Genomic DNA, 23,249 nt, shown 5'->3' with positions numbered 1-23,249 from the left:
ATGCTGTTGTTTCATAATCAGTTTGATTCATTATTTTTTGCTGTAACACGCCGAAGCAGTGTATGACTACAGCCGTGTATACAGCCATACATTTTGTTTTTCCACCATGACTTTGAGGTCTGTGTCAGGGTGCTGAACCGACATTCGCACCTAGTGGTCTACTGGCACTCACAGAAAGCTAGACATTGCATGGTATAAACTATGCTGCTCCCACAACACACAGGATGGTTGATATAAGAAACAGAGATGGTGTTTCTTATTGACAAAAGTGTGAAAGATATTGTAACATATGGAAACTGGAAGAGTTTGTGGCATCATGGAGCATTTCCAAAAGCATGTCCAAAGGAGACAACCTCTACAATTAGTCTCATCTTCCACACTGATGGGGCAGCAGACGACTCAGTTTCCAGTTTTGAAAAGACTCAGAGTATTGATTCCTCATATTGGTGATGCATATTGCTCCCAGGTATATGATACCTGTTTCGATGTCCTAGGTAGTAGTCATCCTGACCTCTAAATGTTTGGACACGACATCTTTCAATTATATGATTTACGCAATGCATAACCACATGTTGAACAGGGTGCTATTCTGTAGGACTTAAACCCATAGAGCACATATGGTAGACACCATCAGTTATTAATCCCATTGGTGGAGGAATGAAGTGATTTTAATACACCCAGGTGAGCATGTAACTACCCTTATCCGTGCCCACCTGGCTAGCCACACAGTCTGACGCGCTGCTTCTTGAGCATCAAGGCCCAGCACGAATCTGCCTGGAGGATTAGTGTCAAGGTCTGGTGTGACGGCCAACCTATGGGTGGTTTTTAAGGCGGTTTTCCATCTACCTCGGCGAATGCAGGCTGGTTCCCTATACTCCACCTCAGTTACACTATGTCGGTGAATGCTGCACAAACACTGTCTCCACATATATGTACATCATAATTACTTTACGTCGCAAGCATTTGGGGCTACACTCGTCTGGTATGAGAAGTTCCCAGGGGCTGATCCACGGGGACCAAACCGCACAATAACCCTGGGTTCGGTGCGGGGTGGCGGTGGGGTGAGTGGACTGCTGTGGTCTGTTGTGGGGCTGTGAACCGCTGAGGACTATGTTGGGATGAAGCCTCTGTGTCGTTTCTAGGTCCCCAGTTTAATACACAATACACACCCTCATCCATCCACATTTTTGCTGTACTTTCTTGCGTATTTTCCCTCAGTTTCATTATTTTACCAGATTTGCACTAATTTCGACGTATTTTGCCCACTGATTCGAGGTCCAAACCACCACTTTCGACGAGCTGCCACATCAACAAAGAATTTTATTGTATCGATCTCGTGATGCTATCAGCCAGTGACATTGCAGCATGGTTCTTAATTTATGTATCATTGCCAAACCACTCCATCCATTAATTTACGAGGGTCATATACTCGTGGACACATTGCGAGTCTAGTTACACTGTCTACATCACATGACACAGATACTGTTTCTTTGTGTAGGAAACACCTATCAGCATAGAAGAAGTACAAAAACTACTTTCCTCAGCTGAAATAGTTTATAAATTTGGTAACATTTTATTACGATCTCACAAAGTATTGTCGCATTTGTAGGATAAAGTCAGACTGCTTATGAAACAATAACACAGAAACCCTCTCATTGAGATTGACAGTCGGGGCAATATGGTCTTGCTACAGTACAGCCGAAAAACTTTACACAGGTCTGTAGAAGCGACTTCAATCAATAATGTATATTTAATGGGATCACCACATATGGTCGATGTCAACAATCAGACGGTATTTGTTTGCGATATATTGGTAAATAGAGGTGCAGTAAAATTTTACAGAGTTCTTTACCAGGTGATGTTGGCAAAGTTTTATAGCTCGTAGTTTTACTCTGTTGCATGCTACAAAAATAACGAAGAGAGAGAGAGAGAGAATGCGTTGTCAATGAAGACTCAGACACTACTACTTCTCATATACGTCTCGTGAAGTGACTCCAAAGAGAAAATAAGGGCTAATACAATGGTTTGAAATGGACACAATAATCAGCAGAAGTTCCATTTTTGTTTTCTTGATAAATAAGAAACAAACTTCTTCTGTCAGTTTTGTTTGCCTATAAATGGATGGTTCAAAATGGTTCAAATGGCTCTGAGCACTATGGGACTCAACTTCTGAGGTCATTAGTCCCCTAGAACTTAGAACTAGTTAAACCTAACTAACCTAAGAACATCACAAACATCCATGCCCGAGGCAGGATTCGAACCTGCGACCGTAGCGGTCTTGCGGTTCCAGACTGCAGCGCCTTTAACCGCACGGCCACTTCGGCCGGCTATATAAATGGATGGATTGGCATCTTTACATCTACATCTATATGCAAACTTTGCAAGCCATCATGCGGTGCATGACGAAAGGTTCCCTGTATCACTACTAGTCATTTCCTTTCGTATTCCACTCGCAAATAGAGTGAGGGAGAAAAAGACTGACTATAAGCCTGAATATGAGCACTAATTCCTCATATCTTATGTTCGTGGTCCAAACACAAAATGTATGTTGGTGGCAGTAGAATAATCCTGCAGTCATCCTTAAATGCCGGTTTTCAATAGTGTTCCTTGAAGAGAACATCACATTCCCTCCAGGAATTCCCATTTGAGTTCTCGCAGCATCCGCTAAGTAATTTGGTGGGAGCCGATATACATGCCTCTACACAGATGTATTCTGAGGAAAACCTAGGTCTGCAGACTCACACACATCTGCTGTGTGTCAGTCAGTACACAGGTGTTTTGCCATTGCTCACTGCATCAGCCTGTCCGAGATATTTCAAAAACACATCTCAGAACGTTTCGGTTTGCAGGAGTAATTAGGGGGGCATATTATTCAACATCTTGGTATTTACCCCTGTGACATTTAAGCGCCCATTTGATAAGGATAGGAAAACTTTTGCGAGTCTGAAATCATTAACTGCTGGTGGGTTGTTGGCTGGGAGTGGTACAACACCGATGTGAGGGCTGAGATTTGCAGCCCACTGGTGGCAGTGGCAGCTGTTCACATGTGAACCAGTGACAGGTGTGGGATGGGGGGCGAAAGTGTCGCAGTGGTGGAGACGAAAGTGAAACTTCCTACTACCCCCTACACTGACAGGTCTGAGCACGTTTAGTTTGCGAACAGTATACCAGAATTCTAAGTGACTTACTTCCACCAGTAACTGCGGAAAACCCATGGCATCATCAGGTGGAAGGGGGGTAATTAATTGATCAGTTTAATTTATTTGCATAATTAATTTGACAACAATATGATATAAATTGTCCCAGTGCCACCATTACCCTACCACTCGTAACGCTAACCAAAACAGGAGATATATTTGCTTGAACAAGAAATACACAAAAACCAATTACATTGCTCAGTTTAAAAATTGCCACAAAACGCAATAACATGAAAAATCTCATTATTTGTAGTTTCACAGTTTGGTCGGTATAAAGTGTTGTTCTTGATGTAGATGTAAATACTCTCTGTTTGTTGAATTGAGCAAAGATAATGGTACTAGTTCTGAGAAGGGCTCTGTACTGTGGCGCGTGAAGTGAGACGCTATATTCGTGATGTGACATTGTCATTAGTGGATATGTTGTACATAACAAACAGTGAAGCAACATCAACCATGTGGTTGAGAGAACTCAAAACGTCGACATATTCGCTACATAAAATCATTTTATTCCCCCTGAAATCCAGAAGGAAAAGCATACACAGTTTTATGCAAAAAGGAAGAAAACCTCAAAGTCATACATCTAAACGACGAAATGATGGAGCCAAAACAAAAATGCAGTAGAATGCCTCAGTGAGTTATATGCCTGAATTTCGAGGAGTCCATTTGTATCTCCGACCCACGGTAAGCTCACGAATATAAAATATCCTGTCCACCGATGTCTTCGCACAGTGGGGGCTATTTTTGTGCAATGTGAAATGTTGCATGATACGGTGACGCATTTTGTCTGTTAATGGAGGGTACTGCAATATAATAATCTTAGCTCTGTAACCGTTTATTGTTGTTCCTTCTGCGTGTCTGCCTTCAGTAGGTAGCTGTGATAAGTGTTTGTGATACACTTTTTTTGATGATGACGAGAGGACGTAGATGTAAGAAGGCGAAACCGGTGTCGGCGAAGAGGCTGCTCCTATCCAACACCACAAATGAAACCGCCCGTTCGAGCTTCTACACCGAAATGCACATCACCATGTCTTCACTACACGAGATACCAGCGGTAAGTCTGGAATTTATCCGGCGCTTTGGCACCTAATATCATTTGTGAATAAAACCGTCCTGGTCCCTTTCAAAATTTCTTCATTTATTACGACGTCCCGGCAAGTTCCGTCATCAGATACGAGAAAGGTTAAAGCTTGTAGAACAAGGTTCAGTGTCAGCATTAAGACCTTATGCGTAATGAGTTGACGCCCCGATTACGCACGGCCATTAATGCTGACACTTTTGTGAGCGACCTGGACTGTTTCAATCTCCAAGTATTCACAATGATCGCTGATTCGCTCAAGAAATTCATCTCTTCTATTAATAAGATAATTATTTGATCAAAAGCTCCGCAACAGCACGCCTCCTGCCCTACCATTGGTGGACAGTTGCCAGCGATAAAATCTGGTTCGCCGGTCCCTGCGCTAGTGGGTGTTTAGCGTAGCTGTCCGTGTTGGCATTGTGGCCCGTAGTTGTGCTGTCACCATTGGGATACTAACCGTTATACCTAAGGACGAAATTACAAATGTTCTTAAGGAAGACCGTATTTATGTACGCACAAGAGCTGCTGATGAAATAACCTTTCTTTCGGTCGGAACAACTATTTAAGGAAAATACAGTCGATCGATACTGCAGGATAAGCGGTTGCAATCTTTCTGTATCGTCACAAAAACAAAATTATACAAAATCGCCTGGGCCTCTTGTAAGTGGTAACGTCATTCTGATTTTTGTGTGCCGTCAATGTGCACTTCAGAGAGACAGCGGTTAAACAATCTTTGGTCTTATCGTGACACATTCTTTGCCTCTGCGCAGTCCGATACATTCTTAGTTGAAGAGTGGGAGGTAATGGACGTATTTAGTACCGTAGTACTATGTGGACTTGTGACTGTATCTGTTAGATGAAGAATGGACAGCAAGGATGAATCCCATGTATACATTTAAAGGTGAAAGGAATATAAATTTTCAATGATGTTATTATTATTATCATTAATATTAATTTTTTTAAGAGAAGAAGTTTGAGGTAAGACTGCAGCACTGCGCAGTTAGGAATGATTGTTGTCAGCTACTTAACTTGGTCAGAGCTGAGAGAAAGATCATCCCACTTCCATGAGTCATGGATTTGCATATTAATCGATTAAGCTGTTTGATTTTTATAGAAATTCTCTGTTAACTTTGTACTCTTTTTAAATCATGGTTCAACTTTGTTAAACATAATATTGTTCAGACCAATGTCATGTGTGAAGATCACGAGAAGTTTTATTCTGTCGTTTAGACTATATACTTAATTCTAAAATAGTTGGATTGTCATTTCATAGGAATAGTTACTCTCGAACCCCACTATTTATCGTTACGCATTACCACATGCAACAGTTGGGATTACTGAAGAATGGGATACAACCATCGGCTTTGACCAATGACGTCAGAAGCAACCATAGATGATGTACTGTAGAGATTTAACAGCAAAGACGAATGTTGAGAAACAAAGAAATTCAGGACAGAGAAAACAGTTGGGGTAAATATCACGAACATTCATATTTCGAACATAATGTTAAATATATCACTTTTTTGAGTCATAGTATCCCACTCTTTAGTTTATCTATATAGCTAGCATGCAGTACCTCAGTAGATATACAGGGTGTTACAAAAAGGTACGGCCGAACTTTCAGGAAACATTCCTCACACACAAAGAAAGAAAATATGTTATGTGGACATATGTCCGAAAACGCCTACTTTCCATGTTAGACCCCATTTTATTACTTCTCTTCAAATCACATTAATCATGGAATGGAAACACACAACAACAGAACGTACCAGCGTGATTTCAAACACTTTGTTACAGGAAATGTTCAAAATGTCCTCCGTTAGCGAGGATACATGCATCCACCCTCCGTCGCATAGAATCCCTGATGCGCTGATGCAGCCCTGGAGAATGGCGTATTGTATCACAGCCGTCCACAGTACGAGCACGAAGAGTCTCTACATTTGGTACCGGAGTTGCGTAGACAAGAGCTTTCAAATGCCTCATAAATGAAAGTCAAGAGGGTTGAGGTCAGGAGAGCGTGCAGACCATGGAATTGGTCCGCCTCTACCAATTCATAGGTCACCGAATCTGTTGTTGAGAAGCGTACAAACACTTCGACTGAAATGTGCAGGAGCTCCATCGTGCATGAACCACATGTTGTGTCGTACTTGTAAAGGCACAGGTAGAGTATCCCGTATGAAATCATGATAACGTGCTCCATTGAGCGTAGATGGAAGAACATGGGGATCAATCCAGACATCACCAATAATGCCTGCCCAAACGTTCACAGAAAATCTGTGTTGATGACGTGATTGCACAATTGCGTGCGGATTCTCGTCAGCCCACACATGTTGATTATGAAAATTTGCAATTTGATCACGTTGGAATGAAGCCTCATCCGTAAAGAGAACATTTACACTGAAATGAGGATTGACACATTGTTGGATGAACCATTCGCAGTAGTGTACCCGTGGAGGCCAATCAGCTGCTGATAGTGCCTGCACACGCTGTACATGGTACGGAAACAACTGGTTCTCCAACAGCACTCTCCATACAGTGACGTGGTCAACGTTACCTTGTACAGCAGCAACTTCTCTGACGCTGACGTTAGGGTTATCGTCAACTGCCTCGTCCATTGCAGGTGTCCTCGTCGTTCTAGGTCTTCCCCAGTCGCGAGTCATAGGCTGGAATGTTCCGTGCTCCCTAAGACGCCGATCAATTGCTTCGAACGTCTTCCTGTCGGGACACCTTCGTTCTGGAAATCTGTAGAGCAATGAGTCGCATGTCAACACAAGCACCGAAGTCAACATTACCTTCCTTCAATTGGGCCCACTGGCGGTGAATCGATGAAGTACAGTACATACTGACGAAACTAAAATGAGCTCTAACATGGAAATTAAGCGTTTCCGGACACATCTCCACATAACATCTCTTCTTTATTTGTGTGTGAGGAATGTTTCCTGAAAGTTTGGCCGTAACTTTTTGCAACACCCTGTATATGAGCTGTATTCCGAAATTCAACGATCTGTATACATTAACTGCAGTACGTGTGTTGACTTTTCCGCCTTCGCTAGCACTACTATCTTATTCTTCAGTTTATCTATGTAGGTCATGTTTGGTACAATAGAAATCAACATGAAAGTTCGTCGTAGCACAATACAACAGAGGGTGCTGAAAAATAACCAATACCAGTAGCGTACCAATACCATTAGTTTACATGAGGTAGCAGGAAATTGCGCGGATCCGGTATTATCAACTAGTTTAGCGAGCAATAATGAAACAGAACAAACGATAAATAATGAACACGTAAATTTTGTAGTTGTGTTGGTTGGGATGAGTCGCCACAGTCTAGCGAAAGCTTACAAACTCGCCACAGTCATGAGAAAGTTTACAACAATAGTAACAGACAGATCAGAATCACGTTTTCCGTCTATGTCTTTTGAAGGAATAACCACACACGTTACCTTCAGTGAACAGTTATACAGAACGACACTGCGCGAAAACGACAAATTTCCTAGAATAAATTCGCCAGATGCTTAAAGAAATACAAGATGAAATGAGTAAGAAAATCGACGAAACACAGGAAGGGAACAGAAAAACACAAGATGAGAGTAGGAAATCACAGGAAGAGAACAGAAAATCACAGGAAGAAGTGAAATTGAAAATATAAAATTTATCAGGTGAGATTAGGGAAAAAGTTAAAAATGACCTTCAACCAACAATGAACAATTCTGCAACTAGAATACGTGACCTTGTAACAGAACACGAAAACGTGAAAACAAATCAGCGTAAAAACAAGAACGAATTGTTAACTAAAATCTACATCATAGTTCCGATTGCGATAGCCACACAGATAAAAGAACATAACGAACATCTTAACAGAACGGTAAAAGAAATTAGTGAACAAGTGGAACCTTTGACACTAACTTCTGAAGAACAAAAATAAAAGTTAAGCACAATTAAAGAAAAAGTAAAAAATAAAAAAATATAAACCTCACAACGCAAACGGCAAATTTGTTAACCAGTGCAGGAAGAGATTCAGACGACGCAATGCCAGTACAATTTTCAGAAACAGCAGAATATCAGTCATTAATAAATTTTAAAGAAAACGAAGATAAAATAAATTGAGATAATAAGCGCTATAGGAACACTATTAATGAGAAAATCGAGCGACTTGAAAGAAAGCTCAACCACGACAATGAAAAAGACGAATTTGACCGTGTACGTTCATGTTCAGAAAACTTTGCTATCCATACAAATTTATGGCGGGTTAGGTGACTTTCCAGAAGAACAGTACTACACATCCAAATCGCCGATGTAGTGCAATAGAGAACAATCTGGTTCACACAGAAATGATAACTTTGACTACAAACACTTTTTGACAGTACGTATGTTCAAAGTTTTCTAGAATTACGGTAACGAAATTCGCTCCCAAGCTTGGATTGATCAGTTTCTATATTATTTACCACCAAACTGGTCACTTGAACACAAATTAAAATTTCTCTGGGGTTATTTGGAAATGAACCGGCGGTAAGAATGCGCTCAATAGTGAGAGATTTCCGTAGTGTAAATGATTTCTGTCGGGCATTTTCATCAGCCTACTGGTCGCAGGCCACACAAAATCGAGTAAAACATAGCACAATAACGTTACGGAACTTTGAACAGTCCGACTTCTCGAGCCAAGCAAAATACTTCGAAGACATGATATTCAGGAATCAGTACTTATCAAACCCATTCAGTCCGTCAGTGTTAATTCACATTTGTTTAACAAAGTTACCTACACATTTGAGACATGTAATTTTGACAGATGTAAAGATGATTTAGAGGCAGTTCAAACATTACTCCAGGAACTGGAATTGGACAGTGACAACGGTTTAACGAAAAGACACAGTAACAATCACAACAGGAAGTATGACACGCACGACACCTTTGTACCACGTGAAAACAAAAACTATACGAACTCGCATAACAAACAGAACTACAGAAACAATTACAGACGGGATAACCGAAATCGCCCGTATGACGCACAATTCTCGCAGTTGAATAATGAATATTGTGATAGAACAAAGTAACTGACATCACAGCAGCTACGGTAATGACAATATAACGATCATACTAGTCACAGACAGTACCCTAACGTAGATGGTAATTGTACAAATTCTCATGGATACACTTAGGTAGACCGAATTTGCAAAATACATGACACAACACCTTAACGCAAATAGCAACCAACACCACAGTATCAACATCATAATTCAAATGTTCAAATGTGTGTGAAATCTTATGGGACTTAACTGCTAAGGTCATCAGTCCCTAAGCTTACACACTACTTAACCTAAATTTCCCTCGTTCTGTTTGGGAGTGGAACAGGGAGAGAAGATGCTAGTTGTGGTACGAGGTACCCTCCGCCACGCACCGGAGTATGTATGAAGATGTAGATGCAGAAATTATCCTAAGGACAAACACACACACACCCATGCCCGAGGGAGGACTCGAACCTCCGCCGGGACCAGCCGCACAGTCCATGACTGCAGCGCCTAAGACCGCTCGGCTAATCCCGCGCCGTATCATAATTCACAGTGGCAAGATTCTGAAAGAGCAAACCCAGCGCGACAACTAGAAATAGCTGAAGTTATATCACCAAATCTACGATATAATGAACGACGGGGAAGTAATACAAGACAAGTAGTCGCGACTCCGGCATCAAGGAACGCTTTGGATCACACAAAACACGCCGCTGCCGAAACTTTCAACTCCGTGCGTTTTGAAGCCATTAGAAACATTTTACTGGAAGAGACTGAAGACAAAAAAATCTGTAGAAATCTAATAATAAACATTTCAGTAGGCAGTATTTACACTTTCCGCTGGCCTTGACTTTGATTGTCCATTTATGTGGTCAGTGCAACTGCATTCGACAAACGTATGACAACAGCAGATTGTCCGACTTTACGCAATACTAAAATACGAGGAGCTATTTCTGGAAAAAGTGTTGACGTGAACCATCAAATCTATTTAGAATTTTTGCGTCAAGGCTGCAAATTCTTGATTGTTTCTCTTTTGTCCACTGACATAATATTAGGAGTAGCTTTTCTAAACAAATATAAAGCTGTTCTGAATTTCAATGACGCCGAAGTAGGAATGGAAGGTGTCAGTTTCATTAATATTTCAAGACTGGATCTCGAAACAAGAAGAAGAAAGAAATTGTTTATGTTTTTTGACAAATATTTTTTGACAAATCCCATCCGAGTGCTTTCGTAACGCTGTTACGATGAAATGAATCAGGAAATCAAGATACAGAGTCTCATATAGGAAAAACTGGATAGAGTAGAGCAATGCACAGAAACTGACAGAAAGGACCTTCTTGACATTCCATTGTTTTTACATATCGTGCATGAACTATTAAAGGTTTTCGATATAAATTCCCGATCAAAGAGCACAATAAGTGATTAGGGCCACATAACTATATTACTTCACTTGTGTTCAGATCAGTTACAGTTCAGTTCAAATAACGTTCTGTTTAGTCAAAGGTTAGCATACGAGTTTAAATAGAATAACAATTTGTGGGGACATAGTTTTTGAACTTACACACAGGTGAGCAGCATAACGCACTGCGCACCGATGTGTTTCCTGCTGCATTCTGCAGTTTCAATTTGCCAATGACGGTCGTTTGGATAGAAACTGGTGGCAGATAAACGCCATCTGATCACCAACTGTGGTGGTAAGCACATGTTGTTGTTGTTGTTGTTGTGGTCTTCAGTCCTGAGACTGGTTTGATGCAGCTCTCCATGAGGTAAGCACATACGACTTTCATTATTGTCCATGGCGAACGCTTCCTGGTAGTCCCATTATCAACCGATTTTCTTTCAATCCAATGTCACTACAGACTTTACTATCAAATTTTCGAGCCTTTCTGGTCTCAGCTAAAAGAACCTGAAAGACTACTGTTTTTTGCAGCGAGGTGGAGTTGCGTGCCATAAGAGTTATCAGCCGTTGCCTCCTCTTCAGAAGAACGCACAATAAAAAGGGGCTCGTGGCCGCCTCGTTCGTTTCACCTCTCTTCTTGTGACGTATTTTGTTACAAGAAAAAGTGCACGAGCTTAATCAAGTGAAGGAAAACATACGCCGGAGTGCTGAGACGGTATACGTAGCAGTTCTGCGTTATGTGGGTTTGAATATTATTCACCAGCACAAAAATGCATAGAGGAGCACAGCGACCACCGTCAACAGTCGCAATTTTTAAGCTGCTGTAATTCTCGTTTCCACAAATCCTACGTTACTGGAATGTTGATGTTTTCAGTACGAAATTGCAGTGTCTGTGTTGGTCAGAAGCGCAGGCCTAACGCTCCTCGGGCATAGATGCATGTCCAAGGAAACAGGCACTGCGGTGACTACAGCCGTTATGAAATATATGAAATGTATTCGCAGTTCCGGATGTGGATAACCATCAGCTGCATAATGGAATGACGGCAGCGAAAATTTGTGCTAGGCCGTGACTCCAACCCGCATTTCTCGATTACTGCGAGCGGTCGCCTCACCATTTTTATGTTTAAAGACGCTACCCCCTTTCTTTCCTGATTGTAAAGAAGAAAGATCTACTTTCCACCGCCACTTTGACCCTAAAAAAATTAATATCTGTGTCACTTCATTTGCGGAGCTCCATCTGAGGGCGTCGTGGGACAACGTCATCTACACTGATGAGAAGGTGTTTTCCAGCAGTAACGATGGTCCACGAATCGTTTATAGGCCGCAAGGGACTCGCCATCGACGCGAATATGTAACTACGACGAGAAGAAGTGGCCGGCTGTCTGTTACCGGCTGGGGTTGGATTTCTGCGAGAGGGGCGGGAATTCTTCACAGGATAGAAGGAACTCTTGACAGCGTGCAGTATGCCCACATATTGAATAATCTGATGCTTCCGTCAGTGCGAGTGATGTACGCCGAATGGGAAGTCACATTGCAAGAGGACCATTCTCCCATTCACAAGTCTGCATTTGTTCAGCAGCGGCTCTCCGCGATTGGCGTCAACGTCATGGACTGGCCCCCACGGGCGGCTGATATGAACCCCATGGAAAACATGTGGGCTGAGGTCGCCAGAACATTAACAGAGAACTGGCCACGAAACCAACCAACTACGCTCTTTGGGACTGCATCCTGGAAGCCTGGGAGGAAGTTGCTTCTTCAGGCTGTTACGTCCGACGGCTTATACATTCTATGCCAAGACGCATGATAGAAGTACAAAATAATGAAGGATTCTGGATAAAATATTAGAGTCCTTAAAATGTTTTGTTATGTCTTCTTTTTCGTCATTTTCCCTCATTGGGAGCTAGTGGAAGATCGCGTGGCAACAGAAAAGATACAATATGGGTTAGTGTTCCTTTGAGTTGCCTTTTTAATTCAAGTGGGTTTCTTTTGCATATACAGTTTGTTAAATATTCTATTCTGATTTCATTTATACCCTGTCTAGATACCTACAAACTAATCAGAGTAGATGGACTCTGTCACAGTAGTTTTTGTTATTTCAAATACATCTCTCTCTTCCCCTCCATCCATGAATACACCCTCCGTCCTCCACACAATACGCAAACGATTTCATATTATGTTTACTCGTTGTTAATGTCTCCTCTATTCTCTCTCTCTATCTCTCTCTCTCTCTCTCTCTCTAACTCCGCAAGTGCCCTTCTATTCCATTCCCCCAAAACTTTGTAAACAAATCTAGCGGTTTCCACTGACGCTACATTTTCTCCTTTAATTGTTGCTGTCTTTACTCTCTATCATTCCTCTCAACACCTATGAAGCCATATTCTTTGACCTCCCCTTCCCTATAACCCATTCTTCGTTCTGAGAACAGTCCTTCCTTATCTCTCGATCCTAAGATAAAACAAACTATGGCACACATCTAAGTAAGCAATACTTTGCAGGCATTTCACGCTTATATTTTGCACTTCTGCACTTCTTTCCATTCCCAGATCCCGCCCTCCTTCCTGTTACTCGTCCCTTGACACCTGCATCTACATCTAAATGAATACTCTGCAATTCATAATTAGGTGCTTGGCAGGGTGTTCTGTGGTCTGGTGGATTAATCTTGTATTGATATGTAAAACGTGTAGGTTCACATCTCACGTCAAGCGTAGATTTTTAACACACACAAGTAACTCTCCTTCACCCCTAGTAACGCCAAGTGCAGAACGCCAGTAAGCTCCGTAGTTCAATATCCGCAGAAAAGATAACATCCCTTCGCTGCCGACTGGGGCAGAGCGGCATTCGTTTGAGCTGTGACAGATGGAGAAACCCCGGAAGGCAGAGACTCTGTCAACAGCATGTCAACAGCAAGTCGTCGTAAACTAGAAAACGTATTTCATTTAATGAACCAATGGCGATGTAAGTTCACAAGGCTCTTACTTTATTTGAAACTGAGACGTTGAAAATCGTGGTGCTGGACTGGGATTCGAATTCGATTTCACTGTGTTCCCCAAGATTGCAAACTCTTCTAGGCCTCCTCGAAAGGCACCTATCTGGTTTCGAATCCTGATCAGCACAAAATATTCATTATTTCATTTCAAGCCCTAGCATGTGCACTCCGAACTACTAGTGAAAAATAGTTGCATTTTCAACGTCTCTTCGTGCGTTGTCAGCTGTAACATGTTCGTTTCAACTCACAGCCACATGATGAGCTTTTTATCACAACATTATAAGATCAAACGTTTCCTTACATCTTTTCAAGTCCAAACATTCCTCTGCACCCTACTGGCGAAAACGGATTTGGGTTTGACGTTGTGTTCGTTGTGATCACCAACGACGATATGTTGTGGATTCAACTTCTAGAGTATTTCCCATCACATCATTGAAAGTACAAACGTGCCACTCCTAGCTGTTATTGGAAAAGAATTTGATATTTAAAGTGTCTTCATGACCACGTGTGCGGGGTTTGAATTCCATTCAGCACAGAACCTTTCGTCGCCTGATGTCTAGATAAATATGCGCACATCTCGCTACTGGTGAACCATCAATAGCTATTTATCGTCTGTTCCTGGCTAGAAAACGACGGCGCTAGATGCTGGATTCAAATTCCAGTGAGGAAAAAACAATTCTATCGTCATTTAGTGAAAATATTTGATATTTAACTTCTGATTTTACGTACTTCGTTATCAATCCGATTAGGTGCTGGGTTCGCATCCCTGTCACAAGCTTTACATGATGGCATTTCAATTTTAAACACGAGCATACCTTGTCCCTTGTGAATGACACCATATTAAACGTCGTTGGGGGTAGTTCCCAGGAACGTAACTGTTATGACAGGATTCCCAGTTCAGTACAAACATTTTCGTCTTTTATTTTTAGGATCTGAATTAATAACTGATACTGGTGCAAACGTCTATACTTAGTCTCTTTATGCCTAGTGATCGGGCCTCAATAAGGCACAAACAAAGCTTAGCTTAGTTAGCAATGGCTATAGGTGCTGGGTTTGAATCGAGGTCCAGAACGACGACGTTGGTCACGTCATTTAAAGTTAAATTTGTGTACACGTAGCTGTTGATGCGTTACGAGAACAATGATATTACTGGTGATTCGCTGTTAATGTTGAGATTTCCGTAGAGTGCTTGTTGCCGTTAATCGCGTTTTTTTACTGGTTCGTCCAATATCCAGTTTCCAGAACCGTTGATCGACGTTTAGCACGTGGATGGAAAACCTTTTCGAGAGCGGAAAACTTTTTTCCAGTTGCCGTACAGCTTTGTAACTCCATATATTGTCTCAAGTATTTAATTTTGACTAAGGATTACTGTACGATATATGTAAAATAATCCGTTTTCTCAGAACTTTTGGAATGTCAGTTGTTGTAATTAAGGTTAGTTTATGAGTGTTATGTGGTGTCTCATCGCTAAGAACGTGTTTTGTAATGTTTTGTATGACGATATTAGTTGACGCTTAGACTGACTGCCATAAAGACCTTTGGTCTCTAGCAGTCTCTTGCGGTACATATTGTGTGTAGTCAAACGACTGTACGCCACGGGGTTTTGGTTTTTAGAGGACCTGCAACACAGCTCCATTATGTTGGTTGTATTGGGCAGCGACCCACTTTTTTTGCCGTCAAGTGTGCATCACGTCTAGCGATTTCCATTCCATTCAGATAATGCCTTTGTGGTGCGCCGTTTCTTTTTTTCTTAGAGTGTACTTAGTACACTGCACAGGTGGCGTTGGTGGTCAAACACAACAGTGCCACCTGCAGGCTTGGTTAGCATCCACACTGATGTTCAGGCATGCGTTTCTCACGTTGTTTCCTTATTTCTTTCAGCCCCCGTATCTCACGTGCATTACCCATTGAAGACGTCGAATCGCCTGAAGTATAATTTCTGAACTTCGTTTCTAATCTCAGAAAAGTCAGTTTGGAGTCCTTTGTTACCGTGTTTATAATTTTGAGTCTTAGGGTGTAGGGCAGAGCGCACCGGTCTGGCCACGACTTCACTATTTTGTATCTGAGTGATGCAAGATGGTTTGTCCCTACACAAGGAATCTGCATATATATATATATATATATATATATATATATATATATATATTTGTGTGTGTGTGTGTGTGTGTGTGTGTGTGTGTGTGCATTATGGAACGTGTATACACACATCGTTTCATTTTTGTTGTTGTTGTTGTTGGGGTCATCAGTCCTGAGACTGGTTTGATGCAGCTCTCCATGCTACTCTATCCTGTGCAAGCTTCTTCATCTCCCAGTACCTACTGCAACCTACATCCTTCTGAATCTGCTTAGTGTATTCATCTCTTGGTCTCCCTCTACGATTTTTACCCTCTACGCTGCCCTCCAATACTAAATTGGTGATCCCTTGATGCCTCACAACATGTCCTACCAACCGATCCCTTCTTCTAGTCAAGTTGTGCCACAAATTTCTCTTCTCCCTAATCCTATTCAATACCTCATTAGTTATGTGATCTACTCATCTAATCTTCAGCATTCTTCTGTAGCACCACATTTCGAAAGCTTATATTCTCTTCTTGTCCAAACTATTTATCGTCCATGTTTCACTTCCATACATGGCTACACTCCATACAAATACTTTCAGAAATGACTTCCTGACACTTAAATCTATACTCGATGTAAACAAATTTCTCTTCTTCTGAAACGCTTTCCTTGCCATTGCCAGTCTACATTTTATATACTCTCTACTTCGACCATCATCAGTTATTTTGCTCCCCAAATAGCAAAACTCCTTTACTACTTTAAGTGTCTCATTTACTAATCTAATTCCCTCAGCATCACCCGACTTAATTCGACTACATTCCATTATCCTCGTTTTGCTTTTGTTGATGTTCATCTTATATCCTCCTTTCAAGACACTGTCCATTCCATTCAACTGCTCTTCCAAGTCCTCTGCTGTCTCTGACAGAATTACAATGTCATCGGCGAACCTCAGAGTTTTTATTTCTTCTCCATGGATTGTAATACCTACTCCGAATTTTTCTTTTGTCTCCTTTACTGCTTGCTCAATATACAGATTGAATAACATCGGGGAGAGGCTACAACCCTGTCTTACTCCGTTCCCAACCACTGCTTCCCTTTCATGTCCCTCGACTCTTATAACTGCCATCTGGTTTTTATACAAATTGTAAATAGCCTTTCGCTTCCTGTATTTTACCCCTGCCACCTTTAGAATTTGAAAGAGAGTATTCCAGTCAACATTGTCAAAAGCTTTCTCTAAGTCTACAAATGCTAGAAACATAGGTTTGCCTTTCCTTAATCTTTCTTCTAAGATAAGTCGTAAGGTCAGTATTGCCTCACGTGTTCCATTATTTCAACGGAATCCAAGCTGATCTTCCCCGAGGTCGGCTTCTACCAGTTTTTCCATTCGTCTGTAAAGAATTCGTGTTAGTATTTTGCAGCTGTGGCTTATTAAACTGATTGTTCGGTAATTTTCATATCTGTCAACACCTGCTTTCTTTGGGATTGGAATTATTATATTCTTCTTGAAGTCTGAGGGTATTTCGCCTGTTTCATACATCTTGCTCACTAGATGGTAGAGTTTTGTCAGGACTGGCTCTCTGAAGGCCGTCAGTAGTTCCAACGGAATGTTGTCTACTCCGGGGGCCTTGTTTCGACTCAGGTCTTTCAGTGCTCTGTCAAACTCTTCACGCAGTAACGTATCTCCCATTTCATCTTCATCTACATCCTCTTCGATTTCCATAATATTGTCCTCAAGTACATCGCCCTTGTATAGACCCTCTATATACTCCTTCCACGTTTCTGCTTCCCCTTCTTTGCTCAGAACTGGGTTTCCATCTGAGCTCTTGATGTTCATGCAAGTGGTTCTTTTTTCTCCAAAGGTCTCTTTAATTTTCCTGTAGGCAGTATCTATCTTACCCCTAGTGCGATAAGCCTCTACATCCTTACATTTGTCCTCTAGCCATCCCTGCTTAGCCATTTTGCACTTCCTGTCGATCTCATTTTTGAGACGTTTGTATTCCTTTTTGCCTGCTTCATTTACTGCATTTTTATACTTTCTCCTTTCATCAATTAAATTCAATATTTCTTCGTTTACCCAAGGATTTCTACTAGCCCTCGTCTTTTTACCTACTTGATCCTCTGCTGCCTTCACTACTTCATCCCTCAAAGCTACCCATTCTTCTTCTACTGTATTTCTTTCCCCCATTCCTGTCAATTGTTCCCTTATGCTCTCCCTGAAACTCCGTACAACCTCTGGTTTAGTCAGTTTATCCAGGTCCCATCTCCTTAAATTCCCACCTTTTTGCAGTTTTTTCAGTTTTAATCTGCAGTTCATAACCAATAGATTGTGGTCTGAATCCACATTTGCCCCTGGAAATGGCTCTGAGCACTATGGGACTCAACTGCTGTGGTCATAAGTCCCCTAGAACTTAGAACTACTTAAACCTAACTAACCTAAGGACAGCACACAACACCCAGCCATCACGAGGTAGAGAAAATCCCTGACCCCGCCGGGAATCGAACCCGGGAACCCGGGCGTGGGAAGCGAGAACGCTACAGCACGACCACGAGATGCGGGCCCCCTGGAAATGTCTTACAATTTAAAACCTGGTTCCTAAATATCTGTCTTACCATTATATAATCCATCTGATACCTTTTAGTATCTCCAGGGTTCTTCCATGTATAGAACCTTCTTTCATGATTCTTAAACCAAGTGTTAGCTATGATAAAGTTGTGCTCTGTGCAAAATTCTACCAGGCGGCTTCCTCTTTCATTTCTTAGCCCCAATCCATATTCACCTACTACGTTTCCTTCTCTCCCTTTTCCTATTACCGAATTCCAGTCACCCATGACTATTAAATTTTCATCACCCTTCACTATATGAATAACTTCTTTTGTCTCATCATACATTTCTTCAAATTCTTCGTCATCTGCAGAGCTAGTTGGCATATAAACTTGTACTACTGTAGTAGGTGTGAGCTTCGTATCTATCTTGGCCACAATCATGTGTTCACTATGCTGTTTGTAGTAGCTTACCCGCATTCCTATTTTCCTATTCATTATTAAACCTACTCCTGCATGACCCCTACTTGATTTTGTGTTTATAACCCTGTAGTCACCTGAGCAGAAGTCTTGTTCCTCCTGCCACCGAACTTCACTAATTCCCACTATATCTAACTTTAACCTATCCATTTCCCTTTTTAAATTTTCTAACCTACCTGCCCGATTGAGGGATCTGACATTCCATGCTCCGATTCGTAGAACGGCAGTTTTCTTTCTCCTGATAACGACATCCTCTTGAGTAGTCCCCGCCTGGAGATCCGAATGGGGGACTATTTTACCTCCGGAATATTTTACCCAAGAGGACGCCATCATCATTTAATCATACAGTAAAGCTGCATGCCCTCGGGAAAATTACGGCCATAGTTTCCCCTTGCTTTCAGCCGTTCGCAGTACCAGCACAGCAAGGCTGTTTTGGTTAGTGTTACAAGGCCAGATCAGTCAATCATGCAGACTGTTGCCCTTGCAACTACTGAAAAGGCTGCTGCCCCTCTTCAGGAACCACACGTTTGTCTGGCCTCTTAACAGATACCCCTCCGTTGTGGTTGCACCTACGGTACGGCTGTCTGTATCGCTGAGGCACGCAAGCCTCCCCACCAACGGCAAGGTCCATGGTTCATGGTTTCATAAGACACAAAAATATTTTTTTTTCTTTTAATATTGCACAGTAAATAACTCCTTCGATTCACAAGAGAGTAAAGAAATGCACGTCACATAAACTGATGCCTAATGTAAGATTTTTCCAAAGCACTGCCACCTGGCGACAGGAGGCTGTTTCACAGAAAGTCAGTGTGCAGACGTCCCTGCACCGCGGCATCGTTTTTGATGTGGATAAGAATCGGTCTGAACCCTGTTACAGCAGCCTTCACAGTGTTCGGGTCCAGCTGTTTAATAAAACACAGAATGGGTAATGCCATACGGCCACTGTGCCATACGGCTTGAAAAAGAAAGTCGAGCAAGAGTCCACGTCACTGCAGTGACAATGATACGAACCAAACACAAAATATCGGAATCTGTAACTGCCGCGTGTGTGTGTGTGTGTGTGGTACTGTAAAATGTTGCCGTGTTTGGAGCAGTACTGCGGGTGACTATCGTCAGGACCACGGCGTGTGCTGCCAGTCCACTGTCGCTCTGAACAATGAACGACGTAGCCAACCGGCGGGGCGACGCCTCACGGGGTAAGAAGCGACAACGGCGTAAAGAACACGTGTCGGGGAGAGCACGGTGTGCGGTCTGTTGACGCCGCGCTGTGTGCATGTATCCCGTCCGATGCTGCTGGCCAGCCTGCGAGGCCCGTGGCGGTGGCGGTGGCGGTTGCCAGTAATTCCCGCCCACGTACCGAGGCCGAAATCGGCTCGCGAGCGATGCGGCCGCAGCAGCGCGCCGCTCACGCGGGTTTATGGAACTGGCTGCTGTGCACGGTACCAGTAAAACCGACATCTAAAGTGGAAACCGAGTATGTTCTTTAGACAGGATTTGTCTCTTCTCCTCTCAGGGACCGTATTGTAATGGGCCTCACGGTTTTTTTTTTTTTTTTTTTTCTCTTTAACTTGTGCCTGATTTTATTCTGACAAAATCAGTAATGTATGTCAATACCGTAAATGTAAATGTGGTTCAAAAAGTACTTGAAGTGAAGTGAAGCGCAGCTGAACAGCAAGAAACTCTGTAGCGCGCAATGCCCGCAACGATAGAAAGAGGACGTGCTGCCAGGCCGTCGCTCACAACGTATTGTTACATTTAATGAAAACTGATATTTTAGTGATAAAACCGAGTGAAGTATGTGTAAGAGTTGCCAAACATTTATGTATACAAATATTCTGGAAGTGAAGAATAGAAATGTCTTGCTTTTGGAAAAGGAGGTGAACTTCATTGTCGTCGCCGTCTATCAATCGACAGAATTTATGGTGCTGAACTCCACTGACCAATTTTGATGTAGCAGGACGTGTAGTTTGAAGGAAGTTTGTGAGTCAAGCAATCTCCTTTTCTCACGAAAAGCAGATTGCTGTTTGATCTTTCTTACTTACAACAGTGGTCCCTTAGGTATGAAAGGCTACGAAAACTTGAGCTCAAAGCTATCCGCAATACGGCCAAGTAACTAACAGAGTCGTATTTTAAACCTTAAAGAACAATAACTTCCTCCAAATTGCAATACGTCAACAACTGGTGCAGAAGCTGATCACTCAAGGAGGCAGCAACCAAAATTCAGATACCAGTTACGACTTAAAGTCAAAATCTCAATCAAAAATCAATCTCTCTCTCTCCAAACACATATGTAAATATTGATATTATTATTTAAAAAACGTCATTTTACAGTATCACACAGTGAGTTTCTTTAAAATTACACTGTGGGCTAAGTACCTCAGTCGCTAAAAAGGGAATCCTTACACGATCATTTTATTGTCCGTCTCTCTGGCTATATGTATGTCCGTATTTATCAAGAACGGGTAGAGGTATCAAGCTGAAATTTATGTCAAATACTACGGTATACAGGCAATTGGCGGTGTAAATAAATTTAAATTTCCAAGTCAATGGAATCATATATGTCAAATGTTCTGATACTCGCAAACTCACTCCTCAGAAGGTAAAGCTGAACTCTTTCTACAAAACTCGGTCCTGGTGGTCGTGTGGTGAAGCGCGCGGCTGAGAACTGAGTCTCGGGCGGCCACTGACTTTACTGACTTTCTCACATCAGCCTTCACCTCCCAGAGACTCGAGGAGTCATCAGAAACAACATGTGGTTCGGATTGCACGTTGTACTGTGGGTCGCCTTCCGCCGTTTCGAGAACTGGGGCGCTTCAGTCCGGGACCGCGCTGCTGTTACGGTCGCAGGTTCGAATCCTGCCTCGGGCACGGATGTGTGTGATGTCCTTAGGTTAGTTAGCTTTAAGTAGTTCTAAGTCTAGGGGACTGATGACCTCAGATGTTAAGTGCCGTAGTGCTCAGAGCCATTTGAACCATTTGAGAACTGGGGCAAGTTACGGACACGCAATCGGCCAAGTGGCGTCCAGAAGAGAGACTTGCACCAGGCTGTTATTACTGTTGTATGTGCGCGTAATTAAGTCTGCACGGACCCTCGAAGTGCGAGACGTACTCGCATTTGTGCAGTTTTTTATTTATTTATTCCTATGCCATCAGCACCCGGTCTGTAGTATCTTTATTGCAGGTCGTTCGACACACGAGTCACAGTACGTCACAGAATTAGATTCTTCACTTATATCTACGTATATAGCCTGCAAATCACTGTGAAGTGCATGGGAGAAAATACTTGCCACACTACAGATTATTACGGTGTATTTTCGTTCTAAGTGGGTGTAGAGGGCGGTGAGAATGAACCCGTACGTCCCTGTGCGTGCCGTAAATACTCTTATCTTCACCGTCCACACGCGAGCGATAACCACGAGTTTGTACCGTACTTCCCATGTAATGCAGGCTCTTGAAACCAGGTAAGTAGGCTTTTGCGGTATGGCTGGCACGTATGTCGAAGGCCCTGTGAGATCAGCGTTTCCGTGACGCTGTCCAGAGGGTAAAGCAAGTCTCTGCGTACTCGTGGTGCCCTTGTTTCCATACGTTCGACATCCGTAATTAGTCTTACTTTTATATGGCTGAGTAATGTTCTAGAATAGGCTGCACGAGAGTTTCATAAGCAAATTAGCAACAGAAAATGTTTAAAATAAAATAATGCCCAGTATAGAAAATCGTTTTAAACCCACCAGCAACTAAAAGACGACGCTACACGGCACACATGTCTTCCTCTTTTGCAGATGAGCCAGATCTCACAGCACTGTAGGAACGGCTTACAAGCTGACGACAGACAAATCTGACTTTTGTAATTTTTTTATATTTATGATATGTGAAGTCCAGAAATTAAATGTTAATCGCTCAGAGCAATTCGGTGCAAATCTCAAAAATTCTCGAGAAAATGGACTTTGAAGTTTTCCAAGTATTTTTAAATCTCCAAAAGCAAGGAGAAATCCTTGTCAGATCGCGTGACTCGCGAATGCTCGCCCACGATCTGGGCAGTAAGATTTGATTCGCAGCCGATGCAAATTTTTAAACAAAGTGGCATGTTGTTCTACGAGCATTTCGGTGAAGTGTGAAGAACGTAAAGGATCAGTGGTGTGAGTCTTTTTGCGGCCATTGTTTCTCCATATTTTGATCACTTCGAATATCTGTAATATTTAAATATAAAATTCATGAACTGTGTGCTAATTAACATACAGATGACTGTCGTTTTTATGAAAATGCACGTCTTTTTATTTCTAAATACACAACGCTCATAAAAATGCAGTTTTCATTGCAAAAATAAATTCTTAATCACCAACATTTTATTAAGATTGTTAGTAAAGATTGTCCAAATTGAAATAATTTTTATGTCTTTCAACGTTTCAGGAGATGTTCTCAGACCACGCGCCATTGTTTAAAAGTTTGCTGTGGCCAGGAACCAACTGGAGGCTGGACGTGTGGGGGCGAGCCGTCTGCCACGCAGCCACGC

The sequence above is a fragment of the Schistocerca americana genome, chromosome 3 (genome assembly GCF_021461395.2).
Source record: "Schistocerca americana isolate TAMUIC-IGC-003095 chromosome 3, iqSchAmer2.1, whole genome shotgun sequence".
Classification (NCBI taxonomy): Eukaryota; Metazoa; Arthropoda; class Insecta; order Orthoptera; family Acrididae; genus Schistocerca; species Schistocerca americana.
Note: the sequence above shows the minus strand (reverse complement) of the source record.